At 50.9% G+C, this 19,697-nt stretch overlaps 1 protein-coding gene and 1 long non-coding RNA gene across 5 annotated transcripts in view; one reads left to right on the top strand and one right to left on the bottom strand.

Annotated features, from left to right (window-relative positions):
• Window positions 1–19,697, bottom strand: part of SMPD3 (sphingomyelin phosphodiesterase 3) — an 83,961-nt gene that overhangs the window by 24,150 nt on the left and 40,114 nt on the right. The window contains exons 1-2 of one of the 3 annotated variants that reach the window (XM_070388119.1): window positions 4,984–5,239; window positions 2,499–2,569 (exon numbers count right to left, since the gene is read on the bottom strand). The gene's annotated coding sequence lies outside the window, so the exon portion shown is untranslated. Of the gene's footprint in view, window positions 1–2,498; window positions 2,570–3,136; window positions 3,321–4,983; window positions 5,240–19,697 lie in introns of those variants that run through there. The other 2 variants (XM_070388118.1, XM_005896519.3) reach the window with 2 other exon arrangements.
• Window positions 4,879–16,422, top strand: LOC138991818 (uncharacterized). Of its 2 annotated transcripts, XR_011467706.1 has the most exons (5): window positions 4,879–4,985; window positions 5,239–5,428; window positions 10,408–10,623; window positions 15,289–15,560; window positions 16,201–16,422. It is a non-coding gene; the product is annotated as an uncharacterized lncRNA (long non-coding RNA). The 2 variants fall into 2 exon arrangements; XR_011467707.1 differs by lacking the exons at window positions 15,289–15,560; window positions 16,201–16,422 and adding an exon at window positions 13,301–13,552.

The raw sequence follows: 19,697 nt of genomic DNA, 5'->3' as shown, positions 1-19,697 counted from the left end.
CCATGAATTTAAGTAGTGGACCAGCTCTCCATCTTCCCTTAAAAGTTTATCATTTGTCTTCCTCCACTGCTCCAACACCAGCTCTGTCTCCTGAGTACTCCTAGGTCCCTGGACCTCTTCCATACCCACCCCCTCCTCCTCCATGGTTCTGCCTCCCTAATCCCTGGCATCCATTCCCATTGGCCACACCCAATTCAGGCCTCATCTTGTCCCACCTAGACCCTGTGACAGCCATCACCTGGTCTTGGAGCTGGCCTCCCTTCTTGGTCCTTGTGGCAGCTGGTGGCACCTTTCTAAACTACACATCGGACCACATTGCCTGCTAAACTTTTAGTGGTCCTTGCTGACCCCAGGGTGACGCACCTGGCAGGAAAGAGCAGGCAGGCCCAGCAGCCTGATTGCTCAGTGACCCTGCCTACTTCTGAAGTCCCAGGGCATCCCCACCACCACCCAACCTGCGCAATTTCCCCCCAAGCCCTTCCCGTGCTCCATGCCTCTGCTGAGGCCGTTTCCTTGCAGCTATTATCTGTGCAAAAGCCTCAGCAGAGGCGCTCAGGGTTTGGAAGTCACGATGATGGTCTTATAACCAACCACTGCCAGTCCCCTCCTCTGTGGCCCCAGGGGTAACTAGAGACCTTTGACCAGGCTGAAACAAGCTATTTCTCTCCTGACAGCTGGCAGTTTCCGTGCATTTATTGCCCTTGTGCTGGCTGCACACCAGAAGGATGACCAGCCTCCCACATGCTCAGATCTACCACACTAGACACAGAACCCAGAGAGGGGAGGCTTGAGCAACGTTGGCAAATCTCATCCCAAAGGAAAGAGGCTTGAGCAACGTTGGCAAATCTCATCACACAAAGGAAGGGAGGGCTTATTGTGTGTGGCCCAGTGAGGTGTTTGCAGGGCCAGGGACCCTGCCCACATGGTGTCACCACCCGCTTGGGAGCTCATCCACCCACTTCAACCTCCAGTCCTGGGGAATTTGAGCTCCTTTTTCCCCTTGTAGGCACTCAGTATTTTATCCCATCACCTGTATGTTGGGCACAGAGTAGGCAGATACTTAGAACCCCTGATGACTGACTGACTGACTGCCCCCTGCAGGCCTGGGTGGCGTCAGCAATCCAGTTCATCCAGGGTGGCCCATCAGGACCTCAAACTCATCCTCTCCCTCCCTCCCCTCCATGCTCGCTCTCTGTGCAGGGGGTGGGGGGTGGGGTGGCTATGAGCCCATCCATGGCAGAGACATGAGGGAGACTAGAAATGAGCCTCAGAGAGGCAGAACAAACAGATCCACCTCATGGGGAATCTGAGCAGATGCTGCACAGAACGCACCTCCCAGAATGAGCTCTTGACACTGAATAGTGCATCTACATGGTACAACCACCCCAACCAGATACCACTGGTTCCATTTACAGATAAGAAAAATGAAACTCGGAAAAGTAAACAACAGTCCCTGAGCGGTGTAGCCTGGTCACCGGATCTCAATTCTCCTTTCCTTTCTGCATTTCCACCAAGATTAAATACAAATGATATGCAAACACGTGCAAAATATGCAAGTGAGCGCTGTCCAGCACCAAGCCCACCTACCTCTGGGACAAGTTCACCACACTATCCCCCTTGTCCTGCCTGTTCTTACCCATCCCTTTTCCAGTTCCTGAAGGTTACATTTGTCACCTACCCCCACTGATCCCTTAGTGAAGACCCCAATAATCTTCATGTGAACTGCCAGCCTCATCCAGCTCCCTTTTTGTTTTTCCATCTAGTCATCATCACGTTGAACCCCCATATCTCCCTTCCCCCAGCTTGGTGACCTCCCCGAGAAGCCAGGAAAGCATCTAATTTGCGTATTTGGGAGGGAGCAGGTTCTTAAAATGATCTTGCTGTCCTGGCTACTGGACTGAGGTTCCGAACTTTCCAGGGGTCTCTGTGTTTCTGGTTTCCACTTTTATTCTAATGGTTTGACTTATTTCTCTGAGATGGACTCAAGACTAGAATTACAAGGTAAAGTTCAAAACTTCTGATACACATTGCCACACTGCTTTTCTCGAAGGTCATTTGAGAGTGCCTGTTTCACAGTATCCTTGCCAGCTCCAGGTTTTGCACTAAAAAAAACTTTTTTTATAGTTCAGTGGGAAATGATATCTGATTGTATTTTCCAGGATATTTAAATTGTATTCCTTCATTTTTGCAAAATACTGCCTCAATCTTTTTCTGCCTTATTGAAGGAGTTTGCATTTTCAGTCTCCATAGATTTGCCTGCGTCAGACATACCCCTTCTGCAGGCACTGAACCACGAGGGTGGGTTCAGAATGGGAGCAAACTGTTTGCCCCAGACTGCTTACACTAGAGCTGTGTTTTCAAACTTTTTATCCAAGAAGCAGAACCTTATCTCAATCTCAGACAGCAACTCTTTATATAAAATGTGGATAAGTAATCTATGAAGGGAGGCCTGAAGGGTCCTCTCCCATCCCCCTCTCCCTTCCAGAAGCCCCTCATACCTGAGGAGGCGCCGCTGGGAGCTTCTCGTCTTTCTGGCAGAAGAGGGAGCACTCACTTCGGAGTCAAGGACCTAAAAAGAAATGAGCGGTTCACAGAAGTGCCCGGAACTCAACAGTCACCGAGCAGCCCAGTACAGGTGAGCCAGGCACAAAGACCTAGGGGCCGCACCTGTGCAGGAGGCACCGCCACACCCTCCACGTCGCCAAGGAGAGGGTGTGGGCCCCATGGTCCCCACGAAGTTCAGCCAGAAGGGGTGGGGGCGGAGGTTTGTGGGATAGACAGGCTGGGGATACGCGGGTTGACAGGTGGGGAAGACTCTGGGTGGGAGGCATGAGGTTTCCATGTGAACAGCTGGACCCAGACCAGGCCAGAGCTGTGCAGGGTGAGGGGCGGGGAGAGGCGAATTCAGAGCGTCAGCAGTGGGGCCAGGGTTTGATCTGATAACTGCAGCTAGAACAATCAGAGCTCTTCCCAGGAGCTTTGTATAATCTCAGCCTCCCGAGATACCTGAGGGCGGGGGGAGGAGGGGTGGAGAGCTGAACCCAGACCCGGAAAAAGAGGGACCGTGGCTACTGGGACAGGGGTGGGTGGGAGGAGGAAGCCGTTTGGCAGCAGATAAGGAGTGGAGGAGACAGACCGGCAGAGGGAAGGCTCGGCGCGGACACTTCGTGAACCCAGTGGGGTCTTCGGAGGGGAGTGCGTTTGGGAGGGCACTCGTGTGCGCGGAGACCTTTGGACACGAAGCCACCGGCTCCCCGCATTCCCTGCTGACCCAGTCGGTGGATCGGGCGGGCTCAGACACTCACTCCCCAGGAGGGTCTCTTGGGCTCACTCTCTGGCTCCGCCCCTCCGTTCTAGCCCCGCCCCGGCCTCAGGTGCCGGACCCGCCCAGACTTCTGGTCCCGGCCCCTGGGTCTCGGACACTGCCTGGACTGACTCTCTGGCCCCGCCTCCTGAAACCTGGCCCTAGGCAAGAGCTCTCTGGCCGCGCCCCCCTGGCCTCAGGCAAAGTCCTAGCTCTTTAGTCCCTCCTTCCAACCCCAAGTCCCGCCCCCGACTTTCCAGCTGAATCCCTGGCTTTTTGGTTCCGCCCAGCCCGCACCCCGCGCGGAGCTCGTTGGTCTTCCACTTTCTCAAGGCAGTCCTGCTGCCCATCGGCGCAGAGTCCTCTTATACACCCTCCCATCGCAGGCGAGGCAGAAGTCACTCACTCCCCAGAGTCCTTGTGGACCAGCCTCTGTCCTTTAGTTAACACTTATTTTGCAAATCACCCAAAGTGTTTCAGAGGAGCCTGAAATTTGTGTCCCAAGTCCTCTGCCCTCAAGCCTGAGTGGAGCTGGAAGGTGTGTCTTCTCACTTGGGAAATAGTTGGCGACCTCCTGATTAGGGTTACACTCGAAAAGCTCCAGTGAGACAAGAATTCTAGCCGGCTGAAAGATCTTGGACAAGTCATTTAACTTCTGAGCCTCAGATGCCCCCTCCCCTGTAACACTGGGGTTCACTACAGAGTCTTGGATGGTCATGGCCAGGACCAAGCGAGCACAGGGACTCATGTTACCAGATCAGAGTGGGAAGAAGGAAGCAGAGGAACCCTAGGTCCTCACTGTGCAGGAGGGGGCCCTTGTTTCCATGGGGACACCCTGGCTTATTTCCTGGCTTATTTTCCTGAGTTTCCTGATGAGCTTATTTCCTTCCCAGTCTTCCCTCTCCGCCTGTGGTGTAGGGAGTCCACCCTGCCGAGAGGTTAGAGGATGGCCTACTGTCTTGGCCTCCAGGGGATGCCTTGTCCCCTGTGCCCTGGACACCAGCCTCCTCACCCTCAGTAAGCTGACAACCCACCCTCACCTCTCTCTTTCACCCTCTCATCGGGCTGACCTGCCCCTAGACCACAGGCTGGCACGCATCTGGAAGTGGACATAAAAGAGGCATTCCTCTCCGGAGCCATCCCAACCTGTGCGGCAATCCCAACCTGTGCCTTCTCCACGAGCAGTGAAGAGCTCCCACCTCATCTCTCAATGAGAAATTTGTTAAGGAGGGTCTTTGTCCTTAGATGTTCCCCATACTATCCCCCATAGGCTGTATAGCATCTCTCCCCTACCAGATTCTTCTGAAAAATCCCCTGTGTGTTTGTTTTTCAAAATAAAATTAATCGACAGGAACTATTTAGGGAGGGTTTCCTGAGGGGAAGTGGAAGGAATCTCTGCAACCTTGAGATTACAGAACCTTTTCTTTTCTCAAAAGAAAAACATGTCAGAGCACTGGTATTCTGAGCCAGACCTTGTTTTGAAATATGCTCCCCTCTGTCCTTTAACAAACTACAGCCTTTCTCCCTCTTTGAAAATAAGATCACATCAAGTCAGGGATTAGAAATGGGAAAAATTCAGTCAGAACCTCCCTCTGCCAGTTATACATCTCAGTACACTCCTAGGCGAGCAGAATCAGCTCCCACTACAACCCAGCTCAGCATCATCATTCAGAACGCACCGGTAGGAAATGGTGAAACAGAAGGGCCTTTCATCCTGAGTGAGCGAGGCCTGCAGCACTGCTCTTCTAGCTCCGGAAGCTGGCGGTGTCTGGGGCCAGTGGAGTCAGGGCCTGTTGCTTAAATAGGCAGTGGGAGGGTCTGGGTGGGGGTGGCATGGAAAGTGGGCCATTTACCCAGCACAGCCAGGCAGTGTCTGCCGAGCCAGCAGTGGTCCTAAGCATGCGCCTGCCTGCTTGTCCACCGTGAACCTCAAGCCCACAGGTCCCTAGACCACAGACCAGCACCTGGGATGACCCCTGATGGACGTGCTGCTCCAAGTGAGACCACGTGCCCAGACACACGGAGCTTGGTCCGGGTTCCTGGATACCTCTTCCTGTCCTGAGACACAGCCTGTCTGGGCAGCAGAACCAACTGTGGAGTTGGATGGACCTGCTCCCAAGACCAGTAAGTAGTGGGCATCAAGCAGGGTATCTCACCAAGTCTCGGTTTCTACTTTCTTAAAATGAGGATAACACTGACTTCATAGGTTCAGAAATAATGTTTGCAAAGGTTCTAGCACCTAAGAGGCTGATTTATTTATCCACATGATGATGCTGGAGTCAGGTTACTGTCAACAAGGTTCAAGTCTAGAGAGGTTTGGTAACTTAAACACAAAGTCACACAGCCCTTTAGCTGAGTGTCAGAGTCAGACTTCGTGCAGACCTGAGACTAAGTTGGGCTGGCAGAAACCCCTTGAGGTGAAGGTAGGGAGCAACTGCTGGCCTTGGGGAAATGTCTTGACTGAACTCTGGTGAAGGAGTTACCCCTAGAAACCCAATACAGAGATAAGGGAAGAGGCATGGCTGGACAGGCAAGCTGAGATGGCCAGTCTGTGCATTTGGTTGGGACCTTAGAGGGGATGCAGAAGTATCCTAGAGGAACTACTAGGTGTGGCTAGTGAGAGGAGTTTGTTTCTTCTTTCCACTTGTACAGAGCAAATCTCGTTTCAGAGCATAACTAATACATGGGTAGAATTGCACATTTTCCCCTTAGGTTCAGCTTCATCACTCAAGATGTTAGTCCTTTTGTCATTTTAACTTCAAAAGAACCTCTTTCTTCATTTCAGCTTGCCAGATAATTTATCATTCAAAAATACAACTGACAAATGTTTCTTTCTTTCCTTGAGAGTCAAACTCGAAAGGCACAGTGTGTGTACTTTAGTTCTAGGCTGAACTGTTTTTTCATCTCTGGAAACTTTTCTTGTATTATTTCTTTCCAGATGTTTCCTTCATCATATACCCTACCCCATTCATCACTCTGTCTCCTATTTTGGGGGCTTCCCATTTCCCATTTTTCAAATCAGTTATTTACGCCTCTCTTTGTTTTCTGTGTCTCCATTTCTGGCTGGCTGTTTTCTTTTATCCTCAACATCACTGTTTCCTTTGTTCTGTTGTTTCAGTTATGCAAACTGCTACATCCAGATGTTTTCAGTTCTTTTATAGTCATGGAATTACAGCCATTTGTTGTTGTTGTCATTCTGATCTGTTCCCGTTAATAGTATTTTCATCATGTATTTCTTTCAAAGTAGTTACTACTAAGTTTGCCTTACTTGCTCCAGAGGCTTTGCAGATTCCATCATCTAAAAAACAAGTTCATTGATGTTTCTTGAGGGCCCACTGTATGGAGACACGGCTGCTCAGCACCTAGCTTGTAACTGCTTCCCTTCCAAGTTTAGCTCAGAACTGTGCAGTTAGAGCTGCTTTGAGGGAGATTCTGATTAACTAAGATTTATTGCATCTTGTTTTTGAAAAGATGTTCTATGTGCAATGTACTAAGTTTTTTTTTTTTTTTTTTAAGGAGTGAGAAAATTAGGGCTAAGGGAAAATAAAGGTGGAAAAAACATGAAGCAGAGATGGGAGGATGGAGTGAATGAGGGGGTCTTGATTCTGACCTCAGACGGGCACAGAGGGGATTCATTTTATAACTAAAACCTGTCCTTTTGATGTTTGTTTTTGTTGACCCTTCAAGTTCTTTCTTGAACGGCTACAGCACAGAATAGCTCCCTGGTGCAGCTCAGTCTGCAAGCCCCCAGGGTGGGAAATACTTTTTTGTTTTGTTCCCAATAGGAATGGAGTTGAAAAGAAACAGAGGTGAGATATATTCATGACGTGTGAGCGGCTGCATGTAAACACTGGAAGATACCTCTTGCTTGTCTTTCAAAAGTCAGTATTGATTGAGCAGCTAATTAGCTGTGTATTTCCTGTGCTCTAAATTGGATTGTTTCCCTGTTTTGGGGTGGCAGGTGTCTTCTGGGTGGGGGTTCTCTGTTCCCATAGCGTGCCAGGGTGGCCTTATTTCACACCTCTCAGGAAACAGCCTTCCGAGTGACAGATTGATCGCTGTATGGGTGGTTACCAAAAAAGATCTTGTTTTATTAGCTGTTTGTCTTGCAAAGTGAAATCAATTTTTTTTTTTAACTTTATGAAAATGTCATCGTCCTGGGATTTGAAAACTTGCCCTCTGGTTTCAAGGGAAGATTGGCAGATTCCACAGGTAAAGAGCTGTAATGTCAGGGACTCATTCGAGCCCTTGAGTAATGAGCTTGGCTGTGGCCCCCAGCCCGGGTTCTCTCGTGGTGAGGGGAGGCTACCCAGGGCCAGCTGGGCACCAAAGGATGTTGCCAAACCTCATCCTGGTGCCTGAAATGATGCCCCCCCCTTTTATTTTAATACATCAAAGGAACATAAACATCAAGAGATTCATGCACATGAATCCTCATGTGTGGGTAATTTTGCTTTTCTGATTGAGGAAGAAATAGAAAACATTCCACTTTTTTTTTTTTTTTACAGTAAAAAAATGAAAAGATCCTGATGCTGGGAAAGATTGGGGGCAGGAGGAGAAGGGGATAACAGAGGATGAGATGGTTAGATGGCATCTCTGACTCAATGGACGTGAGTTTGGGTAAACTCTGAGAGTTGGCGATGGACAGGGAGGCCTGATGTGTTGCATTTCATGGGCTCCCAAGGAGTTGAACACGACTGAGCGACTGAACTGAACTGAACTGAACTGAAAATCAAGGAAATATATTAAACAATTTAAAAAGTATTTGCTTTCCTATTGGTGGCACTTAAAGAGAGAAAGAGGAGATCGAAAGCAGTGGAGAGAAGGCAGGGGCCAGAGTCCTGCCTCCAGGGACCACCCCCCCCCCACCCCACCCCGCCCCGCGCCTGCCCTGCCCTCCCTACTCCCAGCCCCACAGGCCGGGCCCCTGCAGTCTTGTGGGCAGAGACTTATTCCTGGGCCTCTTCCTCTCCCTCACCTTGTCCTGTCCAGAGGCAGTCCCTCCCAGCTCTGTGGTCCATTTTCAGTCCCTGCTTCCCCTTTCTCTGGCTGTCATCTCCACTTAGGCCTCCTCATTTCTTGCCAGCATGGTGGCACAGTCCCCAAGCCTATGTGTGGCACCTTCATGCTCCAAGTCCAAGCCCATGATCCCCACCACAAGCAGTCTGAGTTCCTCCTGCCCTTGGCCAGCACTTCAAATCTCCCTCCACACTCAGAAAATCTGCCTCCCTTGCCTGATTTGGGGCCCTGCCCTCCACAGCCTTGCTTCTGCCATGATTCATTCGGATGGCCTCAACCTGTGGCTTTCCTCTTTCCTGGAACATGCCATGCTCTTTCACACCTCTGTGCCTTTGCACATGCTGTCCCCTGTATCTGGAACACCCTCCTCAGCTGGTCTACCTGGCACCCAGCCTCTAAGGTTCAGCACTGCAGCTCTCAAGCCCCTCCCTTCAGTCGCACGCCCACTGGGCTTTGTGCTGGCAGCCCAGAGCCCCCAAAGCAGCAAGCACTGAGCCCAGTCCCTGAGAGGCACCCAAGGAACCTTGGTTGAAATAATAAAATGGTTTCTAGCCAGCTTCAGTTCCGGAAGTTCCAGAAGGATCAGTTCCCTCTGTATATTCCAGGTGGCACAGCAGGAGCTGTGAGAAAACTCCCCACTGTTTGAACTAGTGCATTGATTAGGCTGCCTTAAAGGTGAAAGGACCCATGTGAACTCCTGTGTGTGGTGGCAGTGCCTACTGCCTGCAGCTGGCTGAGATCGCACCATCACCATCACCCATGTTTAGGGGGCACCAACCGTGTGCCAGAAGCTGTGTTGAGGATATTGCATGCAGAACCACTTGTTTAATTCTCTGAACAGCCTGGGAAGGCTGGGTATTATTGTTCCCATACTTGGAGAGGGAAACAGAGGCTTGAGGAGGGTAAGTGACTTGTCCAAGTCAGAGTGGCAGAGCCCAGACTCTGTGGGGAGGACTTATCTATGGCCCCCTCCTGTCTCAGATTTTGACCCCCCACCCAGGACTCCCTAATGCCACAGAGGCATGTGCAGTCCAGGGACGAACACCCCAGGGGTCTGGGAAGCCTTGTAGCCTCCACCCTCCCCTCTCTGATGCCCTCATCCTCTGTCCCTGGGGAACTTAGCACCAGAGTGTGGATGGGGCTGTTGTCTTGGACAGACAGCTGGTGAGGCTCGGAAGGTTAGAACCAGCAGGAGCCAGATAGAGCTCTAGTCGTGGGGCCAGGGAGGGGTTGAGGGGACATGCTGGCCAAGCTCAGTTTATCTTACCTGCTCCTTCAGCCTGGCCCCCCACCATCTGTTCTCATCCAGAAATCAAAGTGATCTTTCTGCATGCAAACCTGAGCACCTTCCAAGCTTAACACACTTTCATTGCCCCCAGAATAAAATCCCTGCCCTGAGCCCACCATCCTCTCCCAAATTCTCTGCTAGTCTCCTCCTCTGCTTGTGGAGGAGGACTTTCCTCTGTGGTCCCTCAGAGCAGGCCTTTCCTCGTTCTGTCCCCTCGTGCTGAAGTCCCCCCGCCTTGTTTGGTTGATAGCTCCTCAGCTGAAAAGTGTCCTCCTCAGGGAAGCCCTCCTAATTTCCCCCAGCATTCAGTATTAGGGCCTCCTGTGGAAGCTCCCAGCCCTGCCTCCCAGGTGAGCTCGGAAGGGGCTGGGACCTAGCCACCTGCATACTGACAAGGGCAAGGGGACTGACACATGTGGGCAGCAATGAACCCCAAGTGTGACCCTCCAGAGGGAGATGCCAAATATGGTTGCAGGATGTTGGGGTCTTATGGTGGGAGGGGGATTGTCCAAGAGGCAGGCAGTGCCTGGAACATGCAGGGCTGTGGCCACGTGGACCCCAAGCTGAAGCCACAGCTGGACACCATTCTCGAGGAAGGCAGGGGGAGGAAAGAAAGAGGTCAAGGACAGACTTGGAGACTTATCCCATTTTTGGCTTGGTGAGGAAAGAGGAGCCAAAAAGAGCACTTGGGAAAAGGCGGAAGAATGCAGAAGGAAAAAAAAAAAAAAGGAAGCTAAGATATAGCACTGTTTTTATTTAGTTCTCAGATAGTCTTAATTTTTTTTGTTTCCCTTAGAATAGCTGAAACAGGAGGGCCCTACGTGGCAGTCCCTGGGATGAGAAAACCGTGTGTCAAAGCTGCTGCCGAGTCCCTCTCTATTTTTACCTTCCTCACACTACCTCTTTGAGCCTGGAGGAGGCATCCTGGCCTGAGGTGGCCCGAGCTGGCGTCTCTGAGGCAGATTCAGCCAGCCCTCAGCTCTTTCTCCAGAAACCACCACCAAAAAGCCAGGTATTCACTTTTCTTGACCAGAAATAAACGTGTTAGACAAATGTCCACAGGCAGTCTTGAGGGATGTGAACACGGAATCACCCCATAAATTTACTTTTGTTTTCTTTCCTTGGTTCAAAGTTGGGGTTTAAAAAAAAAAGTTGGGGTTTTTTGTTCATACTAGTTAAACATTAAAATTGGACAGTAATTAATGTCCTTAAAATAGAATGTCCGTATTCCCAAGTTTAGAAAGAAAAACCACCTAGAAGAGAAAAATGTGGACGCATGTGAAATGCCATTCCATCAACCACGGCGGCTTTCATCAGCCTTGACTGGGAGCCCTGCCCAGTGGGGTTTGCGGGATAGCAGCCCATGTATGTGGTCTCTTTTCACCCTGTCCTCCGCCCGCCCCCCCGCGCCCAGGCTCCAGATCAAGGAACCCTGACATATATGGCCTGGAGCCCTCAGGGTGCGCCAACCTCTAATTACATTTCTTTTTTTAAATATTGATAAACAGTTCCTCTGTTGATGCAAATGTTTTTAAACACCGAGCCTGCAGCTTCTGGCTCAGAACAGACAGAATGGATCCTCCAGGCCTCCTTGGGCCTTGAAGCTTCTCCCCATTTGCCTGGGCCCTTGGCCTCTCATTGGACCACTGAAGGAAGAAAACTGTCCCTCTGGCTTCCCTGGTGGCTCAGATAGTAAAGAATCTGCCTCCAGCGTGGGAGACCTGGGTTTGATCCCTGGGTCAGGAAAATCCCCTGGAAGAGAGAATGGCTACCCAATCTAATATTCTTGCTTGGAGAATTCCATGGACAGAGGAGCCTAGGGGGCTATATAGTCCATGGGATCAGAAAGAGTTGGACATGACTGAGTAACTAACGCTTTCATTTACCTGGATGGGAGTTTGCGGGGTGGGGGGAGGGTCACTTCAGGATTCAAAATCAGGCCTGGCTGGGCTGCAGGGTAAGGCTCACATCCCCCAGGTGGGGACTTCTGGCCTCTCTGTCTAGCTGGGCTCCTACTCTGGGTCAGGGTGGAGGTGGGGAGGGTGAGGTGGAAGGGGCCAGCTTCCGTTGCCCAGTGGCCTGATGCTGCACTACACATACGTCACCACCTTGCTTCCTGAATGGGTATTGGTCCCTGGTCCCACAGGTTTGTATGTAAACAGGATGACAGTGGAGTCCCCCCGACCCCAATTCTCCGCACCATGGCTGCTACATGGGATGGAGGGGAGGGGCAGTGGAGGGGACCCCTTCTAGTCCCACAGAGTCAGAAGAGCTAAATGCCATCCATTCCATGTTGGGGACACTGACATACCAGGACCCTCCAGGCCCAGACTCCCCCTGACGTAGCTGACTGCACTGTGTGGGGAGGATGGTGGTCCCCGTGGCTCCTGGATGACTCAGAGCCCACTTGGCTGCTTCTTGCCCAGACTGCCCAGTTCCCTGTCCTTATTGATCAGAGGACTTGACCAGCAGCCAGGTGTCGTCATCGCTTCTGAAATGACCACGTCCAGAGAGGAGCACCTTGTTACAAACGCAGCAGGTCGGTGAGGCCTGTGATACTGCAAAGCCATCGGCTTTGTGGGTCTGAGGCTGAGTTCCTGACATCGCCACACCTCCCCATCTGACATCGTAGCAGGTCAACCGCTATTGTTAACCATTTCACAGATGAGGAAACTGAGGCCCAGAGAGGTAAAGCACGCTGCCTGAGATCGCAAGGGAGGAGTTGGGATTTGAACCCAGGTCCATCTGATTCTGAAACCAGAGAGCTTCTCAATCTATCCTGTCACAGAGCATCCTGGTCTCACCTCCTGCCTTTGGCAAGTGGTCTCTGGAAGGGGGCACCCTCAGATGTCAGCATCATGGGTGATGTGGTCCTGGGTGAGGGTCAAGGGCTCTATGGAGGTACTGGAAGCCATGGTGCTTCTTATCAAGTCTTGCGCAGGTCTCCTTGGATGTCCTTCTTAGTTGGGGGACCTGTTAGCATGACCCATCTGGACTGCAATTTAAGAAGCAATCGTGATCAGCTTGGTGACCATCAGGCCTTTCTGCTACATGCCAGGAAATGGACCTAACCCTGTTATAGGGTAAATCAGATATAATCAGCTGCTAATTCAATGGAGTGACTCTATCAACATTTATCAAGATACAGAAGCTGGTCTAGTGAGTTAGACAACAGTGATGGTTGGATTAGACTCATAAGAAGAACCAACCAGTACTTTCTGAGAGCTTTAAAAAAAATTAAGTGGAAGAGACGCTTTCTCAGTGCCATACGTTATAGGTATACACAGGTATACACATGTGTCCCAAATGTAGATGGGGGTGACTTTCAGACTGGCTACATGCACACCTGCAGCCTCATCCTGCTATGGTCTCATCTTTCCAGTCCTGACAGAGATACCTAGACCCCTGGAACACTGCCCTGTTCAAAACTGAAGCTGGGAGATCAGCCAGTAAATGGGGCTGGCCCTTCCCTTTCTGTCTGAGGATCATAAAATTCTCAGCCATGGAGTTCGTGGACATAGAAAATGTCTGACCAGCTCTGAGTGGGAAAGAATTTCTCTGCTAACTGGTGGTTTGGGAGTCACATAGGCCATAATCATATTATCATATCATATTAGTGAGGACTGATTGGATCTGTTACTTCCAGATTAGATTGAAATTTTGGTCCCCACTTTGTTCCCGACTGCCAGCCCAGCTGACCACCAGGGAGTGACCCAAGACCCTTCTCTGCAAGCTCACAGAGGTGGTGGCCACTAAGAGCCAACAACGTTCCACAGACTCCTACCCCAGCCTCCCTTTGCTGTAGAAGCCTGCCTTCTAGACCCCTCTGCAAGGAAGAACACTCCCGCCCACACGGGGGCCGGCTAGTGACTTTCCTCTGATCCATCAAGCTCCTCTTTAGGACTGTGCTTCCCCAGCTGCTCTCACAGGTGTAAGGTCTAACTCCTATAATAAATATCTCATGCCATCGTGTTTGTATGGTTCTGCCTTCCTGACTGAGCCCTGAGCAATACAGCACCCTCAGTGTCTCTCCCCCATAAAATGGGGGTGGTGTGAGATATACCAGGCCTTAGAGGAGGACTGCATCCAGGTGCTAAGGGCTGTGGGCCTGGGATTGATCCTGGCGGGTACATTTGTCACCATCTGAGTACAAGCTGAGGATTTCCTGGGTGGTGCTAGTGGTAAAGAACCTACCTGCAGTGCAGGAGATGCTGGAGATGCAAGGTTTGATCCCTGGGTTGGGAAGATCTCCTGGAGAAGGAAATGGCAACCCACTCCAGTATTCTTTTCTGGAGAATCCCATGGGTAGAGGAGCCCGGCGGGCTACAGGCCATAGGGTTGCGAAGAGTCAGATACAGCTAAGCACGAGGAGTAAGAGGACAAGCTTTAGGCCAGAATCATCTCAGTTGGGCTTTAGTGTTCTGGCACTGGTGGTGGGAGCCCCGCTGAGCAGGGCTCACATGAGCTCGGCAGACATGGTCATGCTGGTGGTGGAAGGTGTGGGTGGCCTTCCCAAGGTCTGACTGGTTGCCCAGCCCAGTGGGCATTGTAACTGAGTGTTAAAGGCAATGGCTGGGTAGAGCCTTTGCTTTCGGACGCTGGTATCTCAGTCCAGGACTCACCCCCAAGTTGGCACATCATTCCCCTGGAAGCCAGTCTGTGCTGAATTAGGAGGCTTCCAGGAAGATGCTGAGAAGGGAAGAATGGCTCACTGGGACTGAGACCAGCTCTGCTGACTTGCTGGTAAGGAGGCTTTGTTCCTGGAATGATGAGGAGCTAGTCTTGCCTCTTTGAAGCTGGAGATGAGATTTGTAACCACCGCTTCTGTCCCAGGGGCTATCCACACAGCACACCTGCCCACTATATTCAGGTCCCTGCTCAAACATCATCTCCTTGACATGGCCTCTACCACTACCACCCTATATAAAATAACACTCTTTCCACCACTCTCTATGCCCTTACCTGGCTCCACTTTCCTTTCCCGAATATCACCGTTTCACACAGTATGCAGTTCTGTATTGTCTTTCCTCCTCCAATAGGAGGTAAAGCCCATCAAGGCAGGGACTGCGTCTGTCTTGTTCCCCATGATCACCCAGAACAGCGCCAGCTTAGAGCAGTTGTTGTTGTTTAGTCACTCAGTCGTGTCCAACTCTGTGACACCGTGGACTGTAGCCCATCAGGCTCTGTCCATGGGATTTTCCAGGCAAGAATACTGGAGTGGGTTGCCATTTCCTTCTCTGTGGGATCTTCCCAACCCAGGGATCCAACCCATGACTTCTGCATTGGCAGGAGGATTCTTTACCACTGAGTCATCAGGCTCATAGAAGACACCAGTGCAAATTCGCTGCAGGTCAGAACTGCCTTCTGTGTAAAGAAAAGTGTCCTGATCTCCCCTCCATTTGTCTTTCTCCTCCTAACCCAGAGGAAGGCTACTTCTTGGAGTCAGGAATGTTGCTTTGATCGGTTAGGTACCAAACAGGAGTTCTCAACATCCAGGGTTTTTGAGTTTTTTAAGTCTTTTTTTTCCCTAATCACTACTCTTGATCATGGAATCTGTAACCATTTTGGAAGTGGATTTAGTATGATTAAATTCTTTCCTAGCTTAATTCTTTATGGAAAACAAAAGTTTTAAATGAAGCGGATTAGAGTGGATTTGCTGATGTTTGATCGTCTGCAGGATAATTCACCCGGCTTCCCTCAGCCCCAAGGCTGGGCCAGCACCCTGAAGGATACGTCACTGGATCCTCCTAAGTGGAGGAGAGAAGATCCCCATTTTTACAGAATGCCTGTGACTGAATGGGCTGAGGCCCTTGAGGAACTCTCAGAACACCTAGGGGCTTCACTCTGCAGGGAGTGCCAGTCCTGGGATGAGGGGCAGCAGGCCATCCCTGGCCTGGTTACCGTGTTTCCTCCTGGAGTACCCACGACCACAGCTCAGCAGATGCAAGGGTGAGTGTGCAAGGCTGGGGCACGAGGAGGCTCTGGGTCGGGGGGGAACCTCTAGTAGTGGGACTGCTGGACGAGTCTAGGTCCCTCAGGAGCAGGTGGCGAGCACCTGGTCTCTGGCCCACCTGTCATGAGGTTCCTGGCCACAGAGGCTGTGCACAGCCCAGCCCAGTACAGAATCAGGGGGATCACGACAGCCTGAAACACTTTCCAAGAATAGAGCATAGACAAGAAAGCTCTCTGCCTGAATTGGAGATGAAAAGGCACTGATACTTGGCGGGGCCCCTCCAGTGACTTGGAACACTCTGCAGGAGACCTTGTTCTTGGCGACACCAGATGTGGGGCAACCGCTGTGACCTTGGTCACATGTGTGCAGACTTGTGAGGGCCTGTGGGCCTGGCTGGGAAAGACCCTAGCTCTTACCCAGACACTTGGTAACTCTTAGAAAATGGGATTTCCCTCTTCTGATGATTTGATTTTTAACTTATTTCTGGAATTTGTAGCTTTTAGTGGAGACCTACATCTGAGGCACTATGGGTAGAGACAGCGAGGTTACTTCCCCCCAAGGCAGGTGATTTGATAAAGGTTTGGGGTCACATCCTTAGGACTCATGGCTGCCCTGTGTCTTCTGTCCCCATGGCAGGACCACGTGGTTCCCAAGACTGCCTCCTTCATGAAAGGAGACGCGCAAAGTCATTCTGTCTGAGACGCCTTATGTTCCTCTCTCATCATGAGGAGCCAAGCTACACTCAGAAGAAAATAGTGACTTGGAGCGAAACATGTAGCCTGAAAGGCCTTTTCCTCTTTCGGAAATGTAAGTAAACATGGCCGGGCCCTGGAGAGATGCCATCTCAGCCACAGGATGGCACTCCACAGGGGCTACCCTTTCATAGTAATACCCCTGGTTCATACCCACTCCTCGCTGTGTACAATTTGGGGGCTCAAGTGCCCCTCACCTCTGAGAGTGGAGATCCAGTCATCCCTCAGCCCTCAATCCAAGACTTAACAACAGCCAACACAGGTGGAGCCCATGCTTTATGCTGGACATAGGGCCAAGGGGTTCACCTCACTCTGTACTTAACCCTGGTCCCGTCCCAGAAGCCCTCAGTGGTCATGGCTTTAGCCCTTGCTCAGCAGCGGGGCTGGGGTTTCAAGCCCCATGGGTCTAATGCTGGAGCCTGTGCTCTTAGCCCTTCTGCCATTCTTCCCATGGGGCCTGTCTGATGATTCATGTCTTATTCTACACCCAGAGACAATGAGGCGTAAACCAGAATAAAAGGGGGCTATTACGATACCACTATCTGCCGTTTATCTAAATTAGGTAATAAATCACAGAGCCACTTGGAACACTATACACGTCAGCCTCCTGAACATTTAGTTATCACTTAGTGCCATTTGATGGTGCCTATGGTATAATTAACACTTTCATCTAGAAAATATATTTCCGTGAAATGGAAAAGTGAAAGAGAAGATACATTTAACCTGCCCCTCCTCTTCCTTGAAGACTGGGCACAATCCCCTGTCGGTGGTCGACTGGGGTGGCTCAGGCTAGTGAGTGGGCACGCCAGCATTCTCAGCCCTCTCCAGCCCAGATGGTGTCCTGGGAAGGGGGACGGCTGTCGCTGAGGTAGCAGCAGGCCCAGCTGAGCCCCACGGAGCTTGGTGCCCATTCATCAGCCTCAGCAGGATCGGACATCTGCCGCTGGCATTTCCAGATGTTTGCCTTTATCACACGTTGATGTGGCTCAGTGTTTTCATTAAGGGCCTCATCAAAAGCTCTAGCTGGTTGGAAACGTGTATTGTTCATTTTATTTGAGTTCCTTATCATGTTCAAAATGTTCCAGGCGCCATTAGGAGACACAAAAGCCTCAGAAAACACAGTTTCAGGGGGCGGGAGCTCACCGTAGCGTGGAGGAGACACGGCCACCGACATTTACAAACATTTTGCTGAACAGAATCAGCTGTTAGGCATGAGAGTTGCTCAAAGCAGCACAGCAGAGCACGGGGTAGTTGGCGGGGGGAGGGTGGTGGTAGAGACAGGATTTAATGTTCGCCTGCGGGAAATCTTCTAAAATCATATGGGTGTTCCAGTGTTCCAGGCTGTTTGTTCATTAACAGGGTCTTCCGATTACTTCCCAGTGAGGATGGGGTGTGGGGGCCAGATAGGAGGCAGAGGCTTGGTCAGGAAAAGAGGAAAGGGGACACACATTTTGGCTTGAGATTAACCTTTGAGGTACAGGGCCAGGCATATTATAATTAATGCTTAATCATAAATGGAGCTTGGCCGGATGCATTGATTCACACACAGGTTACTAAAGGCATTTAGGGAAAATAGAATGTAGGCAATGAGAACTGTCCTCATCAATTTGTAAAATTCACATCTGAGACAGCATGCTGGAAGTACAGAGAATGCTCCTTATAGGTATAAATTAAAGCCATCTTCCTCAGAAAAGGATAATTTAAATGATCAATAACCTCTTGAAAGAATATCTGGAGGGTATATGCCTTTTAAAAATTGACTTTGTTCATTCTCCGCCTCTTATCAAAAAAGGGTTTTAGAGGCTTATAACAAAAGATATGACAGTGAAGTTATTAAAATAGAAATGGGAAATTAAAACCCAGTCGGAAAAGAGAATACAAAATCTAACTACAGCGACTAACCTTCTGTGATCAACCTCTAAATTTAATCCCGAACTCCCTGGAATCCAAGGTGAAGAGGGAAAGCAATCAATTATATAGGTTCAGCTACGTTTAGGACAAAGCATGTCAACTCATGAGTATTTGATTATTTGTGAATTTATAAAAGTAAGAGAGGCAGAGGAAACGTCTGTGAAAATGGGGGGAAAGATTTTTTTAAAATATCTGGAAAAGGAAGGATGGATTTTGAAATTTTGGGGTGAGGAGCAAAGCTTAGGCAACAATGACTGATGCATTAACTAAGATCTGGGTGGGTGAACCTGGGGTGGCTCCGATGCAGTCAGTTTATTGTTGAATAAATCACTTCAGTGGTGAGCGAGCCAAGGTCAGGACCAGGACCCAGGCATTTGGTGTGCCTGGCCTGTCCTTGGGAAGAGGCCGTGTCCTATTTCTCTGTACCAGTGCCTGGTACATCGTGCACATAAAGAACTCAACCATGGCTCTGTTTCTCCCGGGCTGAGAACTCCAGGAGGGCAAGGACGCAGTCCCAACACGCCGGGACGCCTAGTCCTAATAGTGGCTCCTAGTAGCCACTCAGCTGGATGGAGTTGGATGCTAATAGCTCACAAACTAAAAATGGGAAACGTACCATAAAATGCCAACCACTGTTCATGGGAGCAACTTAGTGGGAGCATTTTCCCAACTCTCAGTGGCCGCGGTCAAATCTGCCAGCTTTCGTGGTGGGAACTCCTGGATGGACCTGCCGGGGTGGTGGGGGGCGCGTAGTTATGAAGAGTTGGATGAGTGGGTGCAGTTGTGACATTGGACTTCTTTTTCAAGAGCTCTGTTGTGGCCCTTCTGACAGAATGCTGACTGCGGGGCTCTGCAGGCTGTATCAGTTCTCCTGTGGCCCTGCCAGCGGGGAGGTGGGGGAGGGACCCTCAGTGACAGCGCTGACCTGTCTCTAGCTGTCTTCCCAGCAGGCTTTAGGGTGAGATTCGAGCAGGCGCCACATTCCACTAGCTAGTTTGCAGCCGCCTTTTATCCTCAGTCACCCAGCAGATTCCTGAGCTGCCCTGAAGAGCCTTTCTGTTTCACCCTTTTCTTTGAGGAGTCCCTCGAGGGCTCATTTTGGCCCTGCAGAGAATGATTTTGCCACAGGGTGGAGCCCTGGGCTCAGACGGGCAGGGTCTCGTGGAGGCCCCTGAGGTCTGGAATGCTGGGGCCGCCACGCGGGAGGCTGTGACGTGGACGTCAAGCCCCCAGGAAGGGGGATGCCTCTGCCAGCAGGACGTGGCCTGTGGCCGGGGTAGGCTGTGTGGGTCCCTGGGGTCCCATACTGGGTGTGTGTTGTGGGGGCAGTTGCGTCTGAAGCGAGGTGCTGGGAGACGGCAGGAGCGCTGGTCTGGGCAGGACAGCAGGGGGCATCTCTGAAGTGGGGATTGGCATAGTTGCTCAGTAACACTGGATCAAGGGGTCCGGAGGGTAAAGGCCTCTCGAAGT

Source organism: Bos mutus, chromosome 18 (genome assembly GCF_027580195.1).
Source record: "Bos mutus isolate GX-2022 chromosome 18, NWIPB_WYAK_1.1, whole genome shotgun sequence".
Lineage (NCBI taxonomy): Eukaryota > Metazoa > Chordata > Mammalia > Artiodactyla > Bovidae > Bos > Bos mutus.
Note: the sequence above shows the minus strand (reverse complement) of the source record. Positions and strands in the feature narration are given on the sequence as shown.